Below are 25,797 nucleotides of genomic sequence, written 5' to 3'. Positions count from 1 at the left end.
GTGTTACTTAGAAAGAAATGACACACCAAGACTTAGAGAATCTTTCCACTTGCATAGCTGTTTGTGAATTTTTGTGCTTGCTCCTACGTTTCATGATAGTGGTTCAGAACATGGAAATCTGATTCTTCTTAACCACCCTGCATCACCCTATCCTTCCCCAAAAGAAAAACTCCATTTAAAAAAAAAAAAAAAAAAAGTTGCCTGGGAGAAAGTGAAGTCTGTACGTATCTCATAAACCATGTACTTGTAAATTTTGAAGAATTTTCATGTTACTAGGGTGTGCTTTTTATAGGAGATTTCAAAAAGCAGCTAGGCAGATCGCGGGTCTAATTCTTTTCCAGCTTTCCATACTTTGCAGCACAAGAACCTATAGGTTTAGGTTGTGCCTGACAGATTAGTTTGTTCTGAGTAGCAGGCTTTGTTTTTCAGGTGTAAAGGCATGTAGTTTGCAGTCAGTTTTATAACTTGCTGTAAGTTTCAAGTACCATGCTTTTATGAGTGTTGTCTGTAAGAGCAACTCCAGACATAGGAACTTCCAAGTTTGTGGGTCAAATTAATTCCCTAATTCCAAAGAGGAGACAGGTTGTTTATTAAGGATAAACTTAAGACTATGGCTTTATGACTCATATTTCTATAATGTGCTTCTGCAAGAAACACATAGAGGTCCAAACAAGGCCATTTGAAAAGACATTGCAAGATGAATCTCTATTTAAGGGGGTTTTGCTAGGTTCAAAATTTGGCAAGCATTATGCTTTCTAGTATGGTCTATGATTATCTCCTAAATTTCTGCTATTGCTTTCTAATTGAAGGATTGTTACTGTTCTTATTCTAAACCATGTGTAGACAGTGCTTGTATAAAATTCCTTAAAATTTTAATATTTGTCTAAACAGTTTTCACAGTGCCATTATATAAGCATATCTAATACTTGACTGGGCTAGCCACTTTAAGATGCTGCATGTTGTCAAAGACTTCTAAAAGCTTTGAGAATCGTTTCCTGCCAGGTTTAATAATTTTATAGTGTGTCATATTAATTAATTGAGAAAATCCTCATTCTGTGGCCAAATATATCAGTTATTTCTATCTGCACGGATTTTTCAGCTGTATTGTTTTCTGGTATATGTAATGTCAAATATCTTAGGTGCAAATACTGGTGAAATAAAAGAGTGGGTTTGAGTTCATATCTATTCGGAAGATTACAATGCCTGAATGCAGTCTAGAAATGTTAATAAAAGGCATAGTCTCTTCGTTCTTTATTCTCTAATAGAGAAAAATGTTATAGCTGTTACTAAAAGGCACATCACTTAACCTGTTTCATACTGCAATCCATCCTCTTTATTCTATCTGTAAATAAAAATTTAAACACCTAACTTTAAACATGTGGGATAGGATTTATCTTTTCTGCTTTTAGTATCTACAGCAAAGATGCCTATATCTGAACTCATAACCCTGCATTCCCTTTTGAGTCACTGGGAAGTGCTAGGTATTTTTAACTCATTTGACGAAACAGGTGGATGAGTTGCACCCTAGAAATGCCTGTTCCCCTCTGATGACTGTAGTCTAAAGCTAGGTGAGATAAATCCCTACTGCAATTTTTAAAATCCTTAATATACTCATTAGTATGGGCAGATATTTCAATTTTTTTGAAATCTACCCAAATATTCAGCTTGAGCATGAGACTCGGGATGAGAATTTGCAGATTTGGACATTGGACTTTAGGAACTTCAGGAGCAATGTGATGACATCCTAATAAGGTGGATGACAGAGAATAAATCCCTTTTCAAGTTTTGTTTCCCCAGTATTTTGTGGATGTCAGTTTGTTCCTTCATGTCTTGGGTCTGGGGCCACATTGCAGTGCTCAAAAACGATGTAATAAGGGCTGCTACCATGTTTTTGTTACCTTTCTAATACTCTCAAGACCTTTTATTTTAGATGAAAACATCCCCCTTTATTTTTCTTGTGGTGCTGCGTACGTAAATGTTTGGGATACAGAAAATAACGAATGGAAAGATAAATTGGCTTAGTATCTTGTAATTCTTTATTGCACCTGCTCGTACTTCCTAATCCGCTGTCATCTCAACCTTTTGTGTGAAGACAATTCCAGCACTGATAATGAAGGCTTTCTCTTAAAGTTGACCGAATCTTGTATGTAAGCAGACACCTATACCACTGGCCTCCCTTCATCTGAGTGACATTTCATCTGATCCCAGAATGGGTGAAGTTTACTGAGCCTGGTTGTGTTTTGCACTAACCAGACTGATGGCCTTCTGTGGCTGCTGGCTAACCCTGCCTGCTATTTTCCGCATGATGACAGGAAAAAAAGCAAAACAAGGCGCCATGAAGGGATATGTTTTAGGTCCTCCTACGGCTCTGGGGAGTGGGCAGGGATCTCCCATAAGGAAAACACCCAGCCAATGCCCACCCATCTGTCTGACTCCCCCTCAAGCACAGGCATTAATATATGCATTAACAAAGCTATGCACATGTCTGAAAAACAGTATTGGTGCCATACCTGTACACTACCTGGCCTGTGCAGTGGACAGTGTTATTACCAGAGGGCCTTACGATTTCTATCATCCTTGAAATTCATGTGCTGTAAGAAGTACCACTAAGCAGTATGAAAATTATCTTTTTTTCGCCCCTTTCTTTCTCTTCTGGTATGCAATCTTCTCTTTACGGGGGTTTGAAAAGGAAATCCTGAATCTGTTCTTTAACATATAATTTTGGTATCTAAAAACAGCACTTGGGATTAGCAGGCTTGTCAGAAAAACAAGAATTTAGATGTTCAAAAAAACTCAACAATCCACCCCCAGCTTTTCAACTGTGTCAGACATTATTTGGCTGTACACAGCTGCTGTAAGATGAAGAGAGAGTAAATGCGGTGAAAGGAAAAGGTGTTATTTTAAGGACATGATCTGAAAATAATGGAATTGCCCAAACTGCTTCATATAAAGAGGTTTGCATGCTCTGCAAAGAGATGAAAATGCATGCTGATCTCACATTTGGGCAAGTGTTAATTATAGACTCACTGACAGCAAGATCAAGTCTCTTAGAACTTGTTTCTTTCTTTTGGTTTTCTCTAAAAACAGAGAAACCATGACTTGTATCCATCGCCATCTTCCTCTCCTCTCTGCACACAGATACTAGTCTGCTTTGTAAATCAGGAATGAAATGAGATACAGCCACTTGACACTAATAAATTATTTTATGGAGTCATGGAGACTGCTGTCATTATTCCTGACAATAGATTAAAAAGTTGTCTTCTCCCTGCTTCCATTCTTCCAAAAGTATTTCTGTCTGCCCATAGTCATGTCAGATGTAGCTCTTGGGTCAGATTTTTTTGCAGTTCTCTGCTGTTTTTCTCTGCAGTTCCCTGCTCTGTTTGCTGTTCAACCTCTGAAAACATTTTGCTCGTATGAAGCTAAAAAAGAAAGACTAAGTTTTTCTAATTTAAAGTATTTTCTCATCATGGCATATAGATTTACTTCAAGTGCTTTGGTTGTGAATGCCTAATGATGCCCTTTAATAACGCTGGCAGTTTTTAAAATACCAACTGGTCATGAAGGCTTCATTTTAAAATACCTTAAGAAAAATAACATACATAATAACAAATTACAAAATTGACCTCTAGGTTTTGACAAAGTTTGAACTATTAATTTAGTTTTCCAAACAAAATTTGCTCTTTGTTCTGCTTCTCCTCCTAGTTCTCTACTTGTTCTTTTAGTGTTACTAGTAGAAGATTTTCCTCATCTTCCATTGAGCTTTCATTGTGGGTTCCACAGGAGAGCATCATTGGTGTTCTTCAGCCACAGTCATCTTGGATACCCTCATCCTCTAGCTCAGGTTCAACCACCACCTGTAGGGTATCTCCCCACTCCAGGGCATCTCCTGCAATCTCCTCAATGACAAACAGTCTTCATGTACATGTAGCCATCAGCCCAGACTCTAGAAAGATAAATGACTCTTTTTATACTTCCTAAACTCTTTTTTCATTTCCTTTGTGGGAACTACTTTTATAACATCCTACCCTGTTATTCTGATGTACAATACTATAATACTGTTGTTCCCTTCTTTTCTTCATTTCTAGATGTACAGCTAAACTGGATATGAACGCACATAAATACACACAAACATTGACTGGAGTGTTGGGGAGAATTATGGGAATAGAAACAAAAAAAACATTAGCCTCTGAAGTATATTTAAATTTCACAACCAAACACTCAGGACCTGAGTTGAAATTCAGTGCTTGTACATATATCATAATTAAAACCAGCATTTTCCTACACTGTGTCCGGGCTGAATAGCATTTTCAACATGAGACCTGCTCAGAAGCCCAAGACACTGTGATCACCCTTTCTTCTTCCCTCCTCTCCTCCCCAGAGAAATAATATTATAAACATGGTCAGAAAACAAACTAAGCCTTCCATGATCACTCACCTCGAAACTTTCTGACCCTTCATATATAAAAGCAAAATATTTTATTAGAAGCATGTCAGAGTTTCAAGTATGCATGCTTGCTGAGCACCTAAAGGAGTTTGCCAGAGAATCCAGCACTTCCCCTTGTAAATGTGCTATGATACAACCTCTAGCTGACTCATCACTATATTCTTAAATCAATCAGAGGCCACCACATTCAGTGAACCGTTCAGTTAATGAATAATAGATTGCGGAAAGGGTAAAGTGTTGGAATAGTCAAGAAGGTGGAGATTCCTACTGCAGGCCTATACTGAGCGAGGTAATCCTAATGTGAGCAGATTAAATCTCTACAGGACATGCTAATTATATCATCTCTGGAACCCCTACTGTTTCTGTTGCTATGCGTGTCACGTGTATCAAGTGGGAATTCACAAGGACATCTCATGCCTTTGTGAGGTACCACACCATGCAGTAGGGAAGCAGTGGTGCCTCTCATCTCTCTTTGCTAATGTACTCCACAAGACAGTAGAAGAAAAACATGGGAAAATGTGGCTTACTGAGAAGATGAGGATGTTTGTAGTCCTCCAAGGAAAAACGTCCTTGTGAAATGTGCTCCTTGTGCTGTGGTGGTGACTAGGGAGAGACTGCGGAGGAGGCAGGAGCCTCCCAAGCGAAGTACCACACACTTCTAAGTAGTCCCCAACAGTGTCACTGTGGAGAACATTTTTAATCTTTATTTTGTCATGTTGAATAATACAATCCAATCTTTAAGTGGCTGAAGTGAAGCATGTTGGTAATAGCTTCATAGCTTTTTCTTTTTCTGAATGGAGCCTATAGTTCTGGGCATAATATCTAAATTAAATATTTATACAGAATTTCCACATGTGATATAAAAACATTGTTTATATGAATAAAACAATTATAGTACATATACAGTAGAGAAATCTAGTATTTGAATCTCAGCTCCCAAAATTTTAAATTTGTCACTGAAACAATTGGTTAAAATTTGAAAGAAAGGCTGACATTTATCTCCTAGTATTTTACATATAAATATCCTTTTCATGACAGCAATCCTTTTCCTCAGATACTTTGCTACTTATATTTCTGAGTTTCATGTGCTGTAACAACTCTGTGACACTGAAAATGTTCACATCATGTTCAGCAGTAGCAGACCAGACTTATTTTCTTCTACAAGAAAAGAATTGGTGTATCAGTATTTAAAAACCAAAATAATTCACTCCAAAAGTGAAAATTCCTTCCACTCCCTTTCCAAATAACACAAACAAATGGATGTTTGTAGTGTTTTGTTTATGAAAATGAGAAATATGCAAAATATGGAAGCAACAAAATTAAATCATGTAGTTTGATATATTTGCATTTCAGTTTTCTGTGTGAAAATGAAAAATGCTTACTACATCTGCCTTAACTGCTTATAGATGATTTCTTTCATCTGTTGCAAAAGTTGTCAAATACAAGAGAGAAGTACCCAAGTTTCTGATGATGTTCACGGTTTGATTAGTTCTTGACCTTTTGGAATTCATGTGTGTCTAATCTTACTAGAGTATTATAGTGATACCAAATACTACCTCACAACCTTACATATTTCAGAACTGCATTTATATAGGAAGTAATAGCTGCTAAATTGCAGGCCTTTCTACTGCTTGGAAACATCATGGGTTTTGCTCCCCTAAATTTTAAAGCCTTTCCTTGTATCTGCAGCATTGTTGAGCTAAGTGTGTGTCACGAGAACACCATGTGTTCGATTGCTGAGGTGCATTTATATAAACTGCAGAAATACAGATACATATAGAAACCACAGCAACACAGATGCACATACACATCCACAGAATATGGAGGGGGGGAGATAAAAATCTCATAAAATTTATAGTTTAAAAAATGTGAGTTGGTATTTTATCTTTAGAGACTATCAAATGCTGTGTTCCTTAATTTCTGGAAGGGGAAAAATTGAAGCATCCAACTACTAACTTCGTATTTTGGCTTCAAAGTTTGGAATTAGATTCATGGGGGAGCTAAGCAAAGGCATAGAGTAACATGAAAAAAATACAATATAGACTTACAGAGTAAGTCATGATAAAGTAGGTTTTTAAAAAACAGAAGGGCTTAGAAAATAAGTCATAATAAAGGAAGTTGTTTTGGAAAAGGAAGGAAGCTTATGGGCTTGGGTATTGAAAGATTCCGTATATTCTTATTTCTCTTTCTTAGAGAAACTTTGCGCTTTATTATGTTTTAACATGTTGTGTATGATGGGTGTGTTGTAGCTGTGGTCTGACAGGTTTGTTCATCATAGTTCATTTCAGAGTTTGTGAGTGCCATTTGTTTTTCTTTCTATCCTTAGATGAAGTTGCTGACATACAGTGCAGGTATTATTTCAAGACAATGGCAGATGAAACCATCCGAAGTATTATCTGTTGCTAAAAACTAATGCTAAAGCAGGTTTGTGAACTGCTTACTTTTATGTGGGTTTAATTTATTTGAAAGCTGCCAGTGCTGGTGCAGGCTGGCTCGGAGGAAGCTTAAGTATCCAAGACAACTTATAGGAGCGCTACGGGATGGTGTTACTGATAGCGCAGGCAGCAGCAGAGGGACCACAAACTGCCCCAGCTGGAGCTGGGCTGCCCGAGGTCGCCCTGCCTTAGTTATGGACTGATCCTCACCTGGGTAGTGTGCAGTAGGGAGATCTCATTTCCAGTCATGAGTTTTATTAATTCGTATTGTAGACCTTACAGGAACTCAGCAGTATGGAAAAGACCGTGTGACTCTAGGAAAAAGCTTGTTCTAACTCTGGAAATGTTTGTTACAGCTTGGAAACATACCGTCTTATGGTTGTTCTGAAAATTTTTGTAATGTAACCTATTCCAAATCCTATCAGATATGAAAGTAATAGGTATATTTGTTCATCTATTTTCATCCTTTTCTTTATTTTTCTTTGTAATATTTCAGTCTACTATCTACAATGTGTGCAACAATAAAAGAGGTGATTGGTTATCTCTATGAATATATAAATCCTAAATGCAGGCAAGGCTGCAAAAGAAGAAGGGAAATGCAGGTGATAAAATTTAAATAATCTCAAGAAGAATGTGTTCGTATTTGGGTGATTAGAGATAATCTACTGCCTGGCAAAAAAAGAAAGGAATATGTAACAGTTGTTTGTGAAGTTATTTAAATTTAATTTAAATTCAACTGTACTACTTCTGCCCTCAGAACACTTGTATTTCCTAAAATGCAGTTTCTCATGAATATTTGTGGGTGTAGCACTGCAGATAAAGGAATCCACTCTTGAATAAAAAGTATTATAGGGATATCTGGAGTGTTTACATGCGTGTACCTGTTTTCAAATTGGGAATTACTGTGGAAAGTCTTTGTGAGCTGTCTAGAGCAGTTTCCAGAGATACATGTTTGCTGTTGCAAGTGTGGCGTGGCGTGGCGTGGCATGGCATAAAACGGGTAACTCAAGGCAGGGGCATAGCAATTCCTAATGGGGTTTTGGACATTAGGTAAACCATGCAGTTGCGAATACCAAGTTGCTGCCTTTTCATTTCTTGCAAGACAGCAGGCAGTGCTTATCACTGTTCAAAAGCTTCTCTGTAGAAGAGAAGAATCTTTAAGGCGTGTTGCTATGCATTTCTTTATTTCAGCAAACACTCCTTGAAATGGACAAGAAACGTACAGAAGAGACTAAGTTCATAGTGATCCTCAGTAACTTCCTGTTGTTAATCAAACAGCCGCACGAGTGGTTTCAAGTGCATAAGTTTCCTTGCTTGAAGCATTTTTTCCTTTTACTCTTAATATTGGTGCTGTGACAATTGGGTTTTTTTTCAGATGAGTATCACTTTCAGAGCTGGAGTGCTGCAGACATAAGGAGACCATAAAGCATCAAATGTATCAAATGACTATTGAACGCTATCTTGGGAAATTTAGTGCAATTTAAGAGGGATAATGAACTGAAAGGATGTTAATGCTAGTTATTTTTGTTCATAATCCCCTCTCTTCTCATCCTCTTGCTTCCCTAACATTGTTTGAGGTTCTTTTTATTTTATTTTTACACTAAAGTTGGTTCTCCTGGACCATACCAGGGAACAGATGAGCTAAGTCAAATGTTTCTGTTGATTTTAGTGGGATTTGGGTCAGGATCTATGTTTATTGCTATTAAAGAATCCCACCAGGATGCACAAATGTATATCAAAGCTTAAGTGATGAAACTCAGCGTGTCTGTAATTTACTAATATACCAACTTTGAGGGGGTTGTGCACGTGCACACATTTCTGAAGAAGTTGACATGTACTGATACGCCACTGGTAATTGTTAGCTGCACGTGATTTAGGATCCACCAGCTGATGGGTTTCTGCAAGCCTCCACATCTGAATTGAGTAGATGTTGATTCAAAGCTGCTTTTGATTTTATTTATGTTACAGCTAGAAAAAAGGCAGAGTTCGAACAATAAGCCTGGCACAAATGACACCTGAGAAATGAGAGAGGAACCAAAAAAATTCATGGAAGAAGAAAAGAAGATGCAGTATATATATATATATATAAAAAAACTAATTTCCCCATATGGATACCTTAATATGTCTACTTTATTTCTTATTTAAATGAATTCAGAGTCCCAACTATAAAAACCCAATATTGTATTACCATGTGGAGAAATTTTCCTTCATTTTTCACACAAACTTATATATAAGCTTAATTTAAAGATAGTTGAGTCCCCATGCTTAGGAATAGCATATAGCTGATTATGGGAGCCACACAGCCACCATTGTATGGTGCTTTGTGAGCACTGGGTTGCAATGTGGTTTCTAGAGTGTGGTGCATAGTGTAGTTTAGGATGTGTATCCTTCTCTTTTGTCTTTCAGTGTTACATTTTGCAAACAAGTCACATATTAAAAATTGATGGACTGTCAAATGGCTTTCTAATGCAATCTTGTGAAAATTCCAAACAGAAAATATTTATTTGATTATAAAAGCAAATGGGTGCAATGTTAGATATAAGAGTACACATTAGGCACATGTAACTCACAACAGTCTTCCACACAAAAGAAAAACCATTGGACTGATGTTTACATCTGCAGCAGAAAACTAGGCATGTAAATGAAACTCTCTTGTAATTGCTATCTTTTAATTGTTAAAGATGTTTTTTAATGCTTCAGGATTTTGAAAAATGGGAGAATTTTGGTTTAATATTTCATTTCAGATTTAAAGGTTGTTCAATTATGAAAATAACTCAGAAATATAGAAAGATCTCTCTAGAAGTCAAAAGTATGTAATGCTAAGTAAGAGTCATGTCTTATAAAACCTCACTAAAATTGCTCAAATAAAAAAAGAATGACACAAAATGTTTTTAGAAAAAAGATCTTCATTAAAAAAAGTCATTATATGAAGTTTTTGTTTCTCCAGTGTTGGTAACTATAACAAGTCAGAAAGTTCTAGTTTTATTGAAGATACTTAAAACTTTTCAGGGAAGAGGTAATGGATATGAATATGTTCCCAAAACTTTATGATTTAATGAAATCAGGATTTAGGGGAAATCCTGATCTTTTCACTGAACAAATTTCATCATTACTTCCTAAAACAGTGCTGCATGTCAGTGGTAGACATATCTTATGTTCCCAAAACTTTATGATTTAATGAAATCAGGATTTAGGGGAAATCCTGATCTTTTCACTGAACAAATTTCATCATTACTTCCTAAAACAGTGCTGCATGTCAGTGGTAGACATATCTTTTCTTTCTTAACCATGACTGTGGAAGATTTTAGGAGACACAATTATGACTATTTATAACTCTGTAGTGTATGATGCACCACACTAAAAGTTCCCAAGCTAGATTATTCTAACAGTCCATCTTCATGGCTTTTACAGTAACACAAATTATTGGTTACTGCTCCTTAAAAGACTAATTGTTCCAAGATGGGAACAGTTCTTGAGGAGGCTTGGTCATTAGTGACTCTCTGAAGAATCATGTGCAAAAGCTCTGTTTATATAAAAGGTTTACTATGTTTATTTTGGCATTTTTCCATTAAAGATGAATAAGAAGTATTCTTGTATATCTCCAGTAATACTACATTAATAGCCCATGGGGAATTGAATAACATTTCTGCCCGTATTTGATTCATGCTAATACTTGAAGGCTTATCAGTGTAGTACAGCATCATATAACTTCAAATCTCAATATATTTTCTTTCTAGCTTTTAAACTATAAGATATTATCTTTCACCTCAGTTCAACCTAGTGTTCCCAGCAGAAAAGTATACTACCGATTTTAATTTTATAAACGTATCAGCTTGCTGAGTGCCTTCTATCAATTATTCAGTTGTTCCATACCCAGTAAAGTTAAAGCAAAGCATCAGTGCAGAACAGTTCGTAGGGTGAGGCCTTAAAATACCTGTGCTCCACAAATAGTTCTGTTTGGAGCTCTGCTTTGATCACTAAAAGAGTCTTCTAGGTGAGATGCGAGTTCTTTCTATATACATATGTCTTTATCTTTACCTATGTTATTTTTGTTTTATTTCCTTTCAAGTTTTAGGTGAACATTTTAAATTTTGGGGTCTTTGAAGTTGGGCAGTTAAATCCTTGCTCAGGCATATGTGAGTGGATTATATTTCTGGGCACCTGAGCAATGGCAGCTGCTGTTGACTGTGGTTGAAAGTGATTTTTCAGTTTGAAAATCAGCTCACTTGTAATTTGAGGCTAAAAATATATATAACTACCTAACTTTAGGTAGTTAAGTTTGAACATATAGATTTTTGACTGAGAGCAATCTCCTTATGATGTATGTAAAGCCCCAAAACTTCTGTAATTTTTATATACCTTATGCACATAAATGATCATTTATCCTTGTGATAAAAGCTGTGCATGTTGTTCCTTGCTGAACCAAACTGAGTTCCCAGGATCTGGTCCTGTAAAGTGAAATGTTTGGCATCAAGATTCCCTGTGTTGAAGCATCTTGGTTCAACAGTTTTTCATATTGAGGGGGGTGTATTTCTATATAGGGGGGGTGTGTGTGTGTATATATACTTTTTTTTTTTTTTAAGTGTATGTCTACTTCCTCTGAAGGATAAAGATCTTGGGATGGCTCTGTGCTGGTATTGTACCTGGACCTGGGAATATGTTCTTGCACGCTCGGGTGGAAGGTCTTTCAGCAGCTAGCACTCAACATGTGCATGCTGCACACCTCAGCTCAGCCATCGGTGCACACACCACCACTGGTTGAGGCACGATGTGAACATACTGTCCCAGCACCAGAGCACTGTGTGGTAAAATTGAACCCCAGGCCGATAGTGTAAATTCACCTGAACTGGATTCCTTTTCGATGAAACTAAACAAGAACACATATTACAAGAGCACAGGTGATCTTTTTTCTCTGCTCTTCTAGTAGGCTAGAGCTACTCTGGGTAAAACCCCCCAGATGTGTGTAATGTGGACATGGGAACCTTAACACCAATGATGTTGATCTGCAGGTCAACTGCTACTAAAGTCCACAATTTACTGATACAGGTGTAGCCTAAGTACAGTTTTACAGATGAGGATTTGAGGGACTGGGGGGCTGAAGGTCCAATTTTGACAGGGCTCTGTTCCCCTAGCAAGCAAAAACCTAATTTTGATAATTTGCCCCTAAGTGATTTGGTCAAAGCTACATGGGATTTCACTGTGCAGTCTCCCATATCCATTCTGGACCCATTTTCTTTCTCTCAATACTGTAATAAATAAATTAGAACTGCCCCCTCCTCCCTACCCACCAACCCCTGAAAGTATGGGTTCAACTCTGATTAACCACCACAAATAATTCCTTTGGGTCTACCCTTCCTTTTTTGTGTATATCCACAGCATAAAATCTCCCACAACTTTAAAGTCCATTACTTCTAGTAACTAAGTTGTTTTTATTGACCTGGGCAGAGATGGTTTATGTAGCCTTGGCTACCCTGCTGCACTGTGGAAGCAGCTGATGCACATACTGAAGGGCTGTTCCCAGTGTCTTTATTCAACCCCAGATAGCAAGAGGCGGCCAGTGGACCAAGGGTACTTCAGTAACCTCATGGCTATTAGCAAATTCACAGGCTCTTGTGGACCTTTTGTTGGAGCCATGCAATGGGAAATGTTGCTGCAACATCTTTCCTCCTGGGAGGGAAATAGAGTCCACATTGAATGCAACAGATTGTTAAATCCTGCAGCAAATCTGTGTGGTTTTCTACCTATGATGGTGTTATTCCAAATTCATAACCCATCCTCATTTAAAAAAAAAAAAAGAAATTGCTTTTCCCTTATAAGAACACTGAAAAGGTAAGCATTTTGCTTTTGAAGTAAATTAGACTCCAATGCCTAATGTAAGAGATATTAAAAAAAAAAAAAAATCCGAGGACCAGTTTTCTCCAAGGCCCTTTCATCTCGGTCATTCCCATTTAATTTTAAACATGCCCAGTAATTTTGTATTACTGATTTTTTTTAATTCCTGGTATTTTGTGAATCATTGCTTAACTTTCTGACATTCAGTTTGGTAGCAAGGCACCATTCTTTTCTTCAGTTTTGACAAGGAAAATCGTTTTTTAACAACGGAAAAGTTGCTCTGTAAACTCTCCTTCCTCTGTGCTGTGGTTAACACCCCCTCATGCTCTGCAGCTTATCATGGTTAAGACATCAATTCTATGGAGATGATATATGAAAACACTGGTAGCATATTGCTTTTCTGATGTTGTATGTCTCACACCACCTAAAGTATATAATATAATTTAAAATACAAATCATTATATATAAATTATTTTTGCATACTCACTAATTGGGATTTAAATTGAACTGTGATGTCACAAAATTAGTTTTATAGTTTTGTTTTTAGTTTTGTCTTTGTCTGTGAGTCCAGGCATTTGCTGAGTGAATGATGCTTAGGTCATTTGCCAGTATGTTCACTCCAGGGAAGTGCTGTTATTCAAATCTGGGTTGTTGTTGGAGGAAATGACGGATGGGACTTAACTGAGTAAATTTCTTGAGTCTGGCCACTGTTGTAAGAGGTAATAAAAAATGTTTTTACAAATACATTAACAACAAACAGAGAGAGCCAAGGAGAATCTCCATCCTTTACTGGATGGGATGGGGGAACATTGTCACCGAGGATGAGGAAAAGGCTGAGGTACTTAATGCCTTATTTGCCTCACTCCTTAATAGTCAGAGCAGTTATCCGCAGGGTATTCAGCCCCCTGAGCTGGAAGACAGGGACAGGGAGCAGAACAAAGACCCCAAAACCCAGGAGAAAGCAGTTAATGACCTGCTATGCCACCTGGACACTCACAAGTCTATGGGGCTGGATAGGATCCACCCGAGAGTACTGAGGGAGCTGGCAGAGGAGCTTGCCAAGCCGCTTTCCATCACCTATCAGCAGTCCTGGTTAGCAGGGGAGGTCCCTGATGACTGGAGGCTTGCCAGTGTGACACCCATCTACAAGAAGGGCCGGAAGGAGGACCCGGAGAACTACAGGCCTGTCAGCCTGACCTCAGTACTGGGGAAGATTATGGAGAGGTTCATCTTGAGTACACTCAACAGGCATGTGCAGGTCAACTGGGGGATCGGGCCCAGCCAGCATGGGTTCATGAAAGGCAGGTCCTGCTTGACCAACCTGATCTCCTTCTATGTCCTGGTGACCCACCTAGTGGATGAAGGAAAGACTGTGGATGTCATCTACCTGGACTTTGGTAAAGCCTTTGACACAGTCTCCCCCAGCATTGTCCTAGAGAAGCTCATGGCCTAGGCAGGTGTACTCTTCGCTGGGTAAAAACCTGGCTGGATGGCTGAGTCCAGAGAATTGTGAATGGAGTTAGATCCAGTTAGAAAGCAGTTACAAGTGGTGTTCCCCAGGGCTCTGTTTTGGGGACAGTCTTGTTTAATATCTCTATCAATGATCTGGATGAGGGGATTGAGTGCACCCTCAGTAAGTGTGCAGATGACACCAAATTGGGTGGGAATGTCAATCTGCTCAAGGGTAGGATGGCCCTGCAGAAGGATCTGGACAGGCTGGACCGATGGGCTGAGGTCAGTTATATGAGGTTTAACAAGGCCAAGTGCTGGGTCCTGCACTTAGAATCATAGAATCATAGAATGCTTTGGGTTGGAAGGGACCTTTAGAGGTCACCTAGCCCAACTCCTGCAGTGAGCAGGGATAGCTTTAACCAGATCAAGGTGCTCAGAGCCCCATCCAACCTGACCTTGAACGTTGCCAGGGATGGGGCCTCTACCGCCTCTCTGGGCAACCTGTTCCAGTGCTTCACCACCCTCATTGTAAAAAATTTCTTTCTAATGTCTAGTCTAAATCTGTTCTTCTTTAGTTTAAATCTGTTATTCCTTGTCCTGTCACAACAGGCCTTATTAAAAAGATTCTCCCCATCTTTCCTGTAGGCCCTCTTTAAGTACTGGAAGGCCGCAATAAGGTCTCCTCACAGCCTTCTCTTCTCCAGGCTGAACAATCCCAACTCTCTCAGCCTGGCCTCATAGGAGAGGTGTTCCAGCCCTCGGATCATTTTGGTGGCCCTCTTCTGGACCCGCTCCAGCAGGTCCATGTCCTTCTTGTGCTGAGGACCCCAGAGCTGGACGCAGCACTCCAGGTGGGGTCTCACCAGAGCAGAGTAGAGGGGCAGAATCACCTCCCTCGACCTGCTGGCCACGCTGCTTTTGATGCAGCCCAGGATATGGTTGGCTTTCTGGGCTGCAAGTGCACATTGCCGGCTCATGTCCAGCTTTTCATCCACCAGTACCCCCAAGTCCTTCTCTGCAGGGCTGCTCTCAATCTCTTCATCCCCCAACCTGTACTGATACCGGGGGTTGCCCCGTCCCAGATGCAGGACTTTGCGGTTCTCCTTGTTGAACCTCATGAGGTTCACACAGGCCCACCTCTCCAGCTTGTCCAGGTCCCTCTGGATGACATCTCATCCTCCTGGTGTGTCAACGGCACCACTCAGCTTGGTGTCATCTGCAAACTTGCTGAGGATGCACTCGATCCCACTGTCTATGTCATTGACTTCTGTCACAACAACTCCATGCAACACTACAGGCTTGGGGAAGAGTGGCTGGAAAGCTGCCTGGCTGAAAAGGACCTGGGGGTGTTGGTTGACAGCCGGCTGAACGTGAGCCAGCAGTGTGCCCCCCAGGTGGCCAAGAAGGCCAACAGCATCCTGGCTTGTACCAGGAATAGTGTGGCCAGCAGGAGCAGGGAGGTGATTGTCCCCCTGTACTTGGCACTGGTGAGGCTGCACCTGGAATACTTTGTTAAGTATTGGGTCCTTCACTACAAGAAGGACATTGAGGTGCTGGAGCGTGTTCAGAGAAGGGCAACGAAGCTGGTGAAGGGTCTGGAGCACAGGCCTTATGAGGAGCGGCTGAGGGAACTGGGGTTGTTTAGCCTGGAGAAGAGGAGGCTGAGGGGAGACCTTATCGCTCTCTACAACTACCTGAGTTGTAGTTGTTAGTAGTAGTCTCCCAAGTAGTTAGCAATAGGACGAGAGGAAATGGGCTGGAGCTGCGCCAGGGGAGGTTTAGATTGGATATTAGGGAAAATTTCTTTACTGGAAGAGGTGGTCAAGCATTAGAACAGGCTGCCCAGGGAGATGGTGGAGTGACCATCCCTGGAGGTGTTCAAAAAACTGTGTAGACATGGCACTGTGGGACATGGTTTAGTAGGCATAGTGGTGTTGGGTTGATGGTTGGACTGATGATCTTAGAGATCCTTTCCAATCTTAATGATTCTATTCTATTCTGTTCTATTTGTTATGAACCGAATTAGCTATGTTTACTGAAATATGATTCAGGACAGACATCACCAAGAAAGCAAGTTACCCATTTATAGAAATATTACTAAAATAAAAGAGAGACTGTGTGCCGTAAATGAGAATAATTTACCCCCAAACTATGCTTCGTGTACTCTCTGTATACATTTTTACTGGAGAATATGAGTTTTCAGAGCATGAAGTTATTTTTCCTATGGGCTATTCCCAGAAGAGACAGGGATTTAAACTTAGGCTTCATGTTGGTATTGACCATAGCAGACCTGGCAGACCCAAACACTAATGAGCCAGGCCAGGCTGAACAGCAGGTGAGCATCAGTTTTACGACACAGAACAACACTCATTTGTCTGTAAACTGGTTAGAAACAAAAGTTTCATGAATCTAATCCATGTACATGCTTTCTCTATTTATTGCATGCTGCTTTAAATTCAGCTACATTCAAGAAGAGTGCATTCAAAGTCAAAAATGCTTTTGGTTTTCCTAATCTAGACTGTTAAAGTCTGGTGAAATACAGTAGAGAGTTAAAAAAAAAAAAAAAAAGAGGGCAAAATAAACACTCCCATCCCATCCCCCTGTGTGTCCCAGCCCCAGCCCCACCCCGCCGCCACAGTTCAGCAGAAACCTCTTTATTTTGCTTTCTGGAAAGCTTTCTGATCTCTGCACAGTGCTTTGTTTACTACTCAGGAAAATTGTATCTGCTCACTGGTTTACAGGGAGCATGTTAGACCCTGCCCAGCCCAGGGAAACCGCATGTGCAAATCCTTGGGGAGCATCATGATGGCAGAACATACTTCCAGACTGAAAGGACTGAAAAGACAAGCAAATATGAAGTGTATGATATATAATTGATGAAGAAGAAATCTCTAAATGTAACAGTTTCATTCAATCATAATAAAGTAGTGGAGAGTGTGCAGGCACTGGAATTAAAGATACATGCACTCTCCATTCGGCGGACCTATATTTATTCTTCACTCTAAGGCAGTAAGCATAAATTTGTATTCTTGCCTAAAATCAAGAAATTGATTTAAATCTCACAAATTTTTTTGAAAAAAAGAGCAGACCAGATTTCTGGCTTGGGTATCTTTCTTCACCTTTGTAACAGGAGCAAGCTTCTAAAAGATTAAGAACAATTGTTCTGATTTTAAATAGATTACATCACTTGGAAAATATTAAAAGAAAGGAAGGTTGCCAGATGCAGAACAGAGAAGGATGATAGCTGCAGAACATGTGCAAAGCTTGTAAACCTTTGCAATGCAAAGGAGGCTAGTTGTTTTTCCCTGAGGTATTCTGGAATTTGTTGGGAGTAGGTTGTGACGAAAATTGCAATGTACCATCATCCCTCTTGAATCCATAAATCCTGGTGTCCAGAAGAGTTATGGATTTGTAAACTTTCCTGTGGGACCGGAGCTGAAAGGTCAGAGAAAAAGTGCTTTTGTGGAGAATGTGCTGCCATAAATGGGTGCAGGATTCAACCAAGGCTGCAGTGTGCAAGATATCCACCTGGCTCTAGATGCCTATGTTTAGCCAACTAAATCCCACCTTGGATCTTTAGCTCTTTCTAGTATAGAGAGGTGTTGGGTTTTTTTAATTTCTCCTGTGCATAACAGCCTTTGAAGTGCTCAGTGGTGCTCTTGCAGCCTGGCAGGGCACCTCTGCAGGATCCCTGGGTTTCTGCGGCTTGGCTTGGTGCAGAGGGGAGGAGGACAGAGTCGTCAAGAGAGTCGGAAAAGAGCACAGTCAGGTTTTGTATTTCTTACTCTGGTACAGTCTGCTGCAGTGGGAGGTTGTTGGAAGGCTGGAATGGTTCTGGTGAAGTGTTGTCTTTCCAGAGAGACTGCATTTATTTAGTCACTGACTACGTAGGTTTCATTACGTGTGATGTGACCGTCAGTGGCATATGGCCAGCGAAAACTTCCGTTTTATGTTGTGCTGTGTTTGTTCATGACATTGAGGTCGTTCTGTCTAAGATGAAACTATTTCTTCAGTGGGTGTACTCACTAGACTAGTCTTCGGACTCCGCTTTCTGGTGAAAAGAGTGCTTAATGCTCCTTCTTGAAGTAAAAGCAGTAGTATCTGAGGCTGTTGCATAATACAAGCTCCTCATCTATTTGGAGTAAGTTGCTGGACATAGATGTGTAGCATAATAGTACTCAGTAACGTGCAAATTTTGTGATGAACATGGGGATTGAGTTAACTGGTATTAATGCAGTGCTTTTCCAAAGTAAATTTAGTGAAGGACAATGTTTATTAAGTTTTGAGGGAAAACAGTGAGGAATTCCAAGTTTTGAACCGGGAAAGGAAGTGTGCGATGTCTGTGTATCTCAGTACTGTGTGGGTCTGGGGTGGAGTTTCTTGCTATTTTCTATTTTACCTTATGATATTGCTGGCATATTGTGGGGCTAACTTGGTACCTACACCTGTGCCTATAGAATCATAGAATCGTTTAGGTTGGAAAAGACCTTTAAGATCATCCAGTCCAACCATTAACCTACACTACCAAGTCCACACTAAACCAATCAAGGGTAGACTAGAATAAACCATGTCCCAAAGTGCCACATCTACCCATTTTTTGAACACTTCCAGGGATGGTGACTCCACCACCTCTCTGGGCAGCCTCTTCCAATGCTTGACTACCCTTTCCGTGAAGAAATTTTTCCTAATATCCAACCTAAACCTCCCCTGGTGCAGCTTGAGCCCATTTCCTCTCGTCCTATCGCTAACTACTTGGGAGAAGAGCCCAACACCCACCTCACTACAACCTCCTTTCAGGTAGTTGTAGAGAGCGATAAGGTCTCCCCTCAGCCTCCTCTTCTCCAGGCTAAACAACCCCAGTTCCCTCAGCCGCTCCTCATAAGGCCTGTGCTCCAGACCCTTCACCAGCCTTGTTGCCCTTCTCTGAACACGCTCTGGCAAAAGCAGTGGTTAATTGAAGTGCTTCTCTGTCAAACTGGTTACCAAAATAATTATTCCTAATCAGTATTTAGCTTCAAGTTTGCTACATTTGTTTCTCATTGGAGGAAGGTCTACGTAAACACAAAAGCTTCTCTGTTTTTTCCCATTGTAACATGAAACATATTATTCCGTCACATATAATATGATATTTTATATATTAAAGCATGCTAATTTTTGCTATAGACTGCTTAACTTCTTTTTTAACCATCAAACCAAAAAGGTCTTTGCTTCTGCAAAACCACCAAAGTGGGCAGGGTGAAGTCAGCTAATGCAACCTGAGTATTACTATGGTTAATAAGTACACATGTGGCCGCAATGACTTTGTTTGTTACTGTTGCAGGACAATACCATGGGCAATAGCTGAGGCTGGAATTTCCAAGTTAGGGATCATGATCCTTTGGGACTTCAACTAGTCATGTTGGTGAGAAGGAAGTTTTGCTGTCTTCTGTAGAAAGTAGCAGCAGCGAGACCTGATATAGGCTCTATTACATAAAGTATGTAAATGCTTACTAGCTTTGAGATGAAAATGTTCGTTCTGGTGGGGAGCAAAAGTTTGTTTTTTCAAGCATGGTATTTCCAGTGGCTTTTTCCAAGTTTTGTTCAGCTAGCAAACACAATGATTAACTGGACACGTATCAAATGGTGTAGCTTTCCAATGACATTTTCTTCCAACAGTGATAAAATGGGATATTTTTTTGTGCTTAGAAGTGGATATTAATATAACTGCAGAAAGATTGTATCACAGGCAATACTTACTCATTTATTAAGATTTTTTTTTTGTAGTGAAGTTTCTTACTATCTGTGCCATACATCCAATGTAGTTGCTTTTGCTTCTTCATTTTACGTTACTGTAGATAAAATATAAGCCAATATCACTTTGCTTTTCTTTGTATTCATCTTATTTACCAAAGTAATAAATTATTTTTTAAGTCAGCGGTACTGTCTGTTTTGAAGGCTCTGAAGACATATACAAATAGAAATGTTAGAGCATTCTTTCAGGGAGAAGCCTGGCCATTAATCTCTTTTTCCTTTCATCTCTGTCACTATATATTTGTATTAAAATAGATGTACTTAGACTGTATCAGGAGAATACGAAACTGCATGCAAGATCTACTTTTATTTTGCATGGGTTTAAAGGTTAAAGGAAAATGTCCCCTATGCTTCAAAATGTTCTTTGTCTAAAGGATGCCTCGTGAGGCTTGAGTTTTTGTGGTACTTCTCTTAGTTTATAGAAAATATTTCACTGCATGAGTGGCTGCTGCCTGGAAATGCCACCTGCTTACTTTGGATCCTTCCACCGCAGGGGAGAGCTCGCCTCTCTGGAGGAAGGACTGATCAGCAGCCCTGCCTGTAGGGTGTCAGACCATCCTGCAGAATAGTCATACTCTGTCCCTCCTTGTGTCCCAAAGTATCCTGGATATTATTCTGTATTGTGGCACAATTTTAAGAAGGGTGCGCAGTAACTTTTCAGTGCTGTCCAGAGTCTGGGAGGTAGAGCAGTGTCTTACCAGGCTGGAGATGTGGCTTTGAGCCTGCTGAGAAGGGAGGAGAATATGAACCTGACTCATTTGTCTTCTGCTTTAGCGTCTAATGATGAGCACGAAGGTAACAAAGGCCTGAGTATTGACACTTTCTGGATACCTACTTTAATTGCTTTGTGCTTCAGTCTATAAAGGGGCTAAAATGGGCCACCATCTTCTGTTTACCAAAGAAACAAACTAATTACCCATACACATCTGTGCATACACAGATATAGTGTATCTATGTATACACATGGCCGTGTAATTTGCCTTGTGATTCTTCTCTTAAGCTCAGTAACCAGTTAAACTGGGCCTGATCTTTAGGCAGACAAAAAAACTCTATGAAGATTTCTGTCTACGTTAAGTAGGCTTTCCAGAGGGTTTATTCTATCGATTGAATGCAAAATGTCGCATCAATTTTAAAATCCCGTGTATGCTGAAATAGTTACCCACAACCTTGCCCTTCTTTGCTCACTTTTTTTCTTATTCAGTTTTAGGGGATGGAGCATATGAGATGCTTTGTTAAAATTCTGCTTATTTAGGCTGCTTTCATTTAACCTTCCAGTGGACAGCAAACTGCCTGGTTCCTGCATGTGTGCCCATGCACGTCCTTTGAAAAAGTTAATGAGGTGTGATAAACTGGGGGGGGAGGCGGGGGGAGAGTATACAATTTCCAAATATGCAAAAGTTTTCCTTTTACCAAAAACAAGGTTAAAGTTTCTTACATTTCAGCCCCTTTCAGTACCACTGAAATGGTAGTGCACTGGTAGATTTAAAAGCTTGGTTTTTAACTCAGCAATTTGTTGTTTAGCATAAGTAGGTCAAAGTGGGTAAATGCTAGACTGTCCGAGTCACAGGTGGGTAAACTCTATTTGCTTGCATTCAGCGTCAACTGAGAACGACATGAACCATTCCTAATTTGCTCAGACCAATAACAAGGTGAAGCAGATGATGTTCCAGAAGAGATTTCAACATACTTTGTTTTTTAATGGACTAGATTTTACTTCATTTGAAAGATACATTGTATTGAGCATAGGGTGGAAATTAAGCTCCTCAGTTCTACATAACAGTCTGCAGCTGCATTCAGAAATGGATCAGTTTATAAGTGCTAATGATTAAAATTTACTGAGATGGTCATCTCAGCATTGCTCTTATCTACAGTTTTATTAGAAATACTTAAAAACGGCAGCATTGTCATTAAACTTTTTTTTTTAAATCTGCATATATTTAGACATAATTTGCAAGAATATCCATTGCATTAATAATGCAAATCTTAATTACTTCTTAGAAAATTGATGTTACCCCTCCAAGCTACATTATTGCACAGGCTTTCTCCAGAGTAACATTGTTTGGATAACAGTCTCCTGAGGATCTCAGGTTTTGTGTGGTGTCAAATTTTTTGCAGCTATGTGGCTTATTTTTTTGCACAGCAAGGGTGAATAATAATCTTGACTGGCTTATTAGTAATCCTGTTTAGACACCTGTACAAATCTTATTGTTTGGAAGAGTGATTTGGCTTATGTGTATTAATAAGGCTGGAAATACATTTCTTAACTATTATACATTGACAAACGTTTCAGTCTCCCTCTCCTTTTCTCATTAAAAGTATAAGAAACATGTCTGCGTATAAATTAACTGAGCATAAGAACCATGAAATCCTTGCTGGTGTTTTTAGAATTTTTTACTCTGATTTTTTTTATAGTATTCTCAACTCAAATGTATAAAAATCTGTGAGAAATATTAGAAATAAACTATATTGTGACACTATTAATGGCTATTTTTAAGGTGACTAACACAGTAGTATCTTGGAGCTTCTGTTATTAGTCTAAAAATACTTCATAGTGAAAGTGCAAGGATAAAACTTCTTGAAAATAAAGCTTATACATGTTTTTGCGTCACTGGGCCTGCCAACCTTCCATCTTTTTGTTTTTAAAAGCAACTCCAATTTTCATTATTCCTAAATGAATATGATACTATAAAGTGATATCAGATGTTTGAAACCAACAGCAATATTATTTCTGTTCCAAATATCATTACAATCGATGCCCATTAGCAGAATTTTGCCCAGTTCTTGGTTGGCAAAGTGGCATTTAGTGATGGCATGAGTATACAGTTGGGAATATTACATTGCAGACTGGAAATGGCCCTCCTTGGATTGTGAATGTATGTCACCTCATTGAAAAATTTCTGATTAACTTTGAAAAATGCTTTCTGTTGGGAAATACCCCATAGTATCCCCAAAGACTGGAATGAAAGCAAACCTGAATTGGTTGAGTTTCCTGCAGAACACACAGATCATGTTTCTACCAGCTCTGTGGACTCGCTCTTGAGCAGATGATTACATAATTCACTTCATGTTCACTCCAGTCTTTTCTGTTTGCAAAAAACCAAAAACCAACTTATCATTTATCTCATTCATGATTCAAAATGCCATGTAAAAATAATTGTAAATAAAAACTCTTGCAGTATATTTCTGCAGCCCAATTATTCATGATTTTGAGATTTACATTTCAGAATATCATTAATTTGTGATGGAATGTAGGGTATTCATTATGTCCTGATTATATGTAAATAATTCTAAGACTGTTGGGTTTTCCATGGAAACAGATTTTCTGAAGTTTACGGTTAATTTTCTTTTAATTTCTGCAAATTCATATAACATTAATTTTCTTGTGCACTCTCACCAAATACATTTTCTGATAATCGTTGCTCAGTCTTTATTTCACAACTACCTCCAACGGAATACACAGATGTTACCTGTTCATTATGAGAATCCAGAAGAATACAGTAATTTGCTCTACTTTTAGAAGGGTTGTGCAGTGTTGTGTTCAAGAATCTATTTATCTTACTTATCTTCTTTATATATGTGCAGAGGAACTGCAGAGAGCTTCATCTGAATTTCCTGTGCCTCATACATTCTCACTATATTTATCCTTGCAAGAACTCTTCCAAATTGTCAGTGGTTGTAATGTTTTAATGCACTGGGACAGGGAGGCAGAATGATTGGCCTGGGGTCATACTGGAAGGATACCCACTTCAGTCTTCCACCTTCTCAGATGCCATCCCCACCACTGCAACTGCTCTTGGGATTAATATGGCAGGAACTTGCTCGGTGGAAAGCAGGAGTCTTGGTGGCAACACTTTCCTGAATGGAAGTGTTGGAGCTCAAAGACTAGACTGTTTCCAGGACACTGCCCTGTATCTCTAATAGCAAAAACAAGGGATAGGTGATGAGCTTCAGGTGACAGAATGAGCTTTTGCTAATAATCTAAATGAGGCTTTTGAAAAAAGGTCTCTGTGCTGGTCTTCAAAGTTCACTTCATTGGCAACACAATTAGTACAATGCTGAGCTGGGTCAAAAATTCAATGCAAATGCAAAAAATATGGTAATGATGTACTAATAAAGGAAAAGAAAGTAGAAACAAATAATCTGCATTTGAGAAATTCCATTTTAAAGAAGCCATAAATATCTGCAGTTTGGTTTTGGTGTGGTGCAAACTTTTATTCCGTCTGTCTGTCTCATCTTTAAAAGCACCAGACACATTATATCATTGCACTGAGGTAATATGAGATAATCAGGATTTTTCTACTAGTGATTTAATGAAACTTTTGCTGGCAAAATGTCAAATCTCCATTTAACATGAACTATTGAAATATATAAAGCTTAGAAATTTAAAACTACAAAGAATTCTTATTAGGAGAATATTGATTTAACCTAATTCAGTTTAATTCCTTTGTAATATTTTAAAACTTAAAAGTGATGAGTTTAGAAGAGTGCAAAGTATTGCTCAGCAGTAAAAATACCAATTTTTTTAAGGTAGACCTACTAATGTCACTCACTATTCATGACCTTAAGCTTCTGCTTCACTGTGCTGTGTTTATAGGGCTTTTATTTTTTCTTTTAATGCTATAGATTTTCAGAGCACAAGAGTATATTATGACAGACTTTATTTTTATCAAGGCAATAAAAGAAAATTATGTGATAAAAAGCTGTTTAATGCTGTTATAGTCAGAGGACTAATAGCGAGAGAAATTATGTGACTGGATGACTAAACTGTTCTAAATAAAATTATGCCCCAACATCTCTGCAGACAAAGTGGAAAGATACAGATTTTGAAGGCATGAATTTGGACTTACACAAGCGTGGTCTGTTTCAATGTCCTTGGCTGAGTTTTTCGGTGGTTTAGTGAGATCATGATCAGGCCTCTATCAGAACTTTCTTTTGGTTTACGTATGGGAAGGGTCTTAACTTACAAAGGCCAGCAATTAATACATTAATAAATGAATGCTGCAAAATACGCATAATTCCTTAAATAGCTGATTAGAATTGGGGCAGGAGGGGAAGCCAAATGTATGTTTTGTTTGCACATCAAACTTTGTTGTGTTTGTTTTATTAATCATGGAAATGCACATTTAGATGAGCAGATGGGGTACCACCGGGGAGGCAAAAGTGTCCTCACAGAGCAATGGGAAACACTATTTCTTGGAGTATCTGTTCTGTTTACTTATCAAACCTGAATCATTCAGATTTAAAGATTTTTAAATTTTTGAATTTGCTATGTTAGAAAATGAACAAATTGGATTAAACAGTTTCACGGTAAACTGGAAATCACTACACAACTGGGGAGATCCAATAGTTTCAGAGCTTGGAAATATCTTAAACCTTCAATTTTTGGTATATTAGGATATTTTGGCATATTAGGTATATTGTGCTTAGGTAGATGAGATTTTGTCATTCAGTGCCCAATTACAGAAATTTGTATCCAGCTCTACTAGATGGCTTTGGAAAATGTTGACTATCAAATGAGAAAGTATGACATGAAATGCTTTACAGAAGTGTTAAGTACTTTGGTAAAATTCCTTGCATTTCTGTTTGAGCAGAGCCCCAAAGCTGGCTCCACCGAGGATGCCGGCTGTGTCGCAAACCTGTTTATCTCAGCCTCCTGCTTTGGTTCCCCTCTGCAAATGAGTGGACTCTCCTTTGCATCCCCTGCAGGAGCTGCAGAACGCACAGCCAGCCTCTCCCAAACACAGTATCCAAATAAGCTCAGCAACCTATGGTGCTGAGCTAGATTCGAAAATGTGCTTAAACAAATTCTATGGAGATTTTTGGCTTTGTGGAGAGATCACTGTA

This window comes from Pelecanus crispus, chromosome 1 (assembly GCF_030463565.1).
Source record: "Pelecanus crispus isolate bPelCri1 chromosome 1, bPelCri1.pri, whole genome shotgun sequence".
Lineage (NCBI taxonomy): Eukaryota > Metazoa > Chordata > Aves > Pelecaniformes > Pelecanidae > Pelecanus > Pelecanus crispus.
This window is presented reverse-complemented; position numbering follows the sequence as displayed.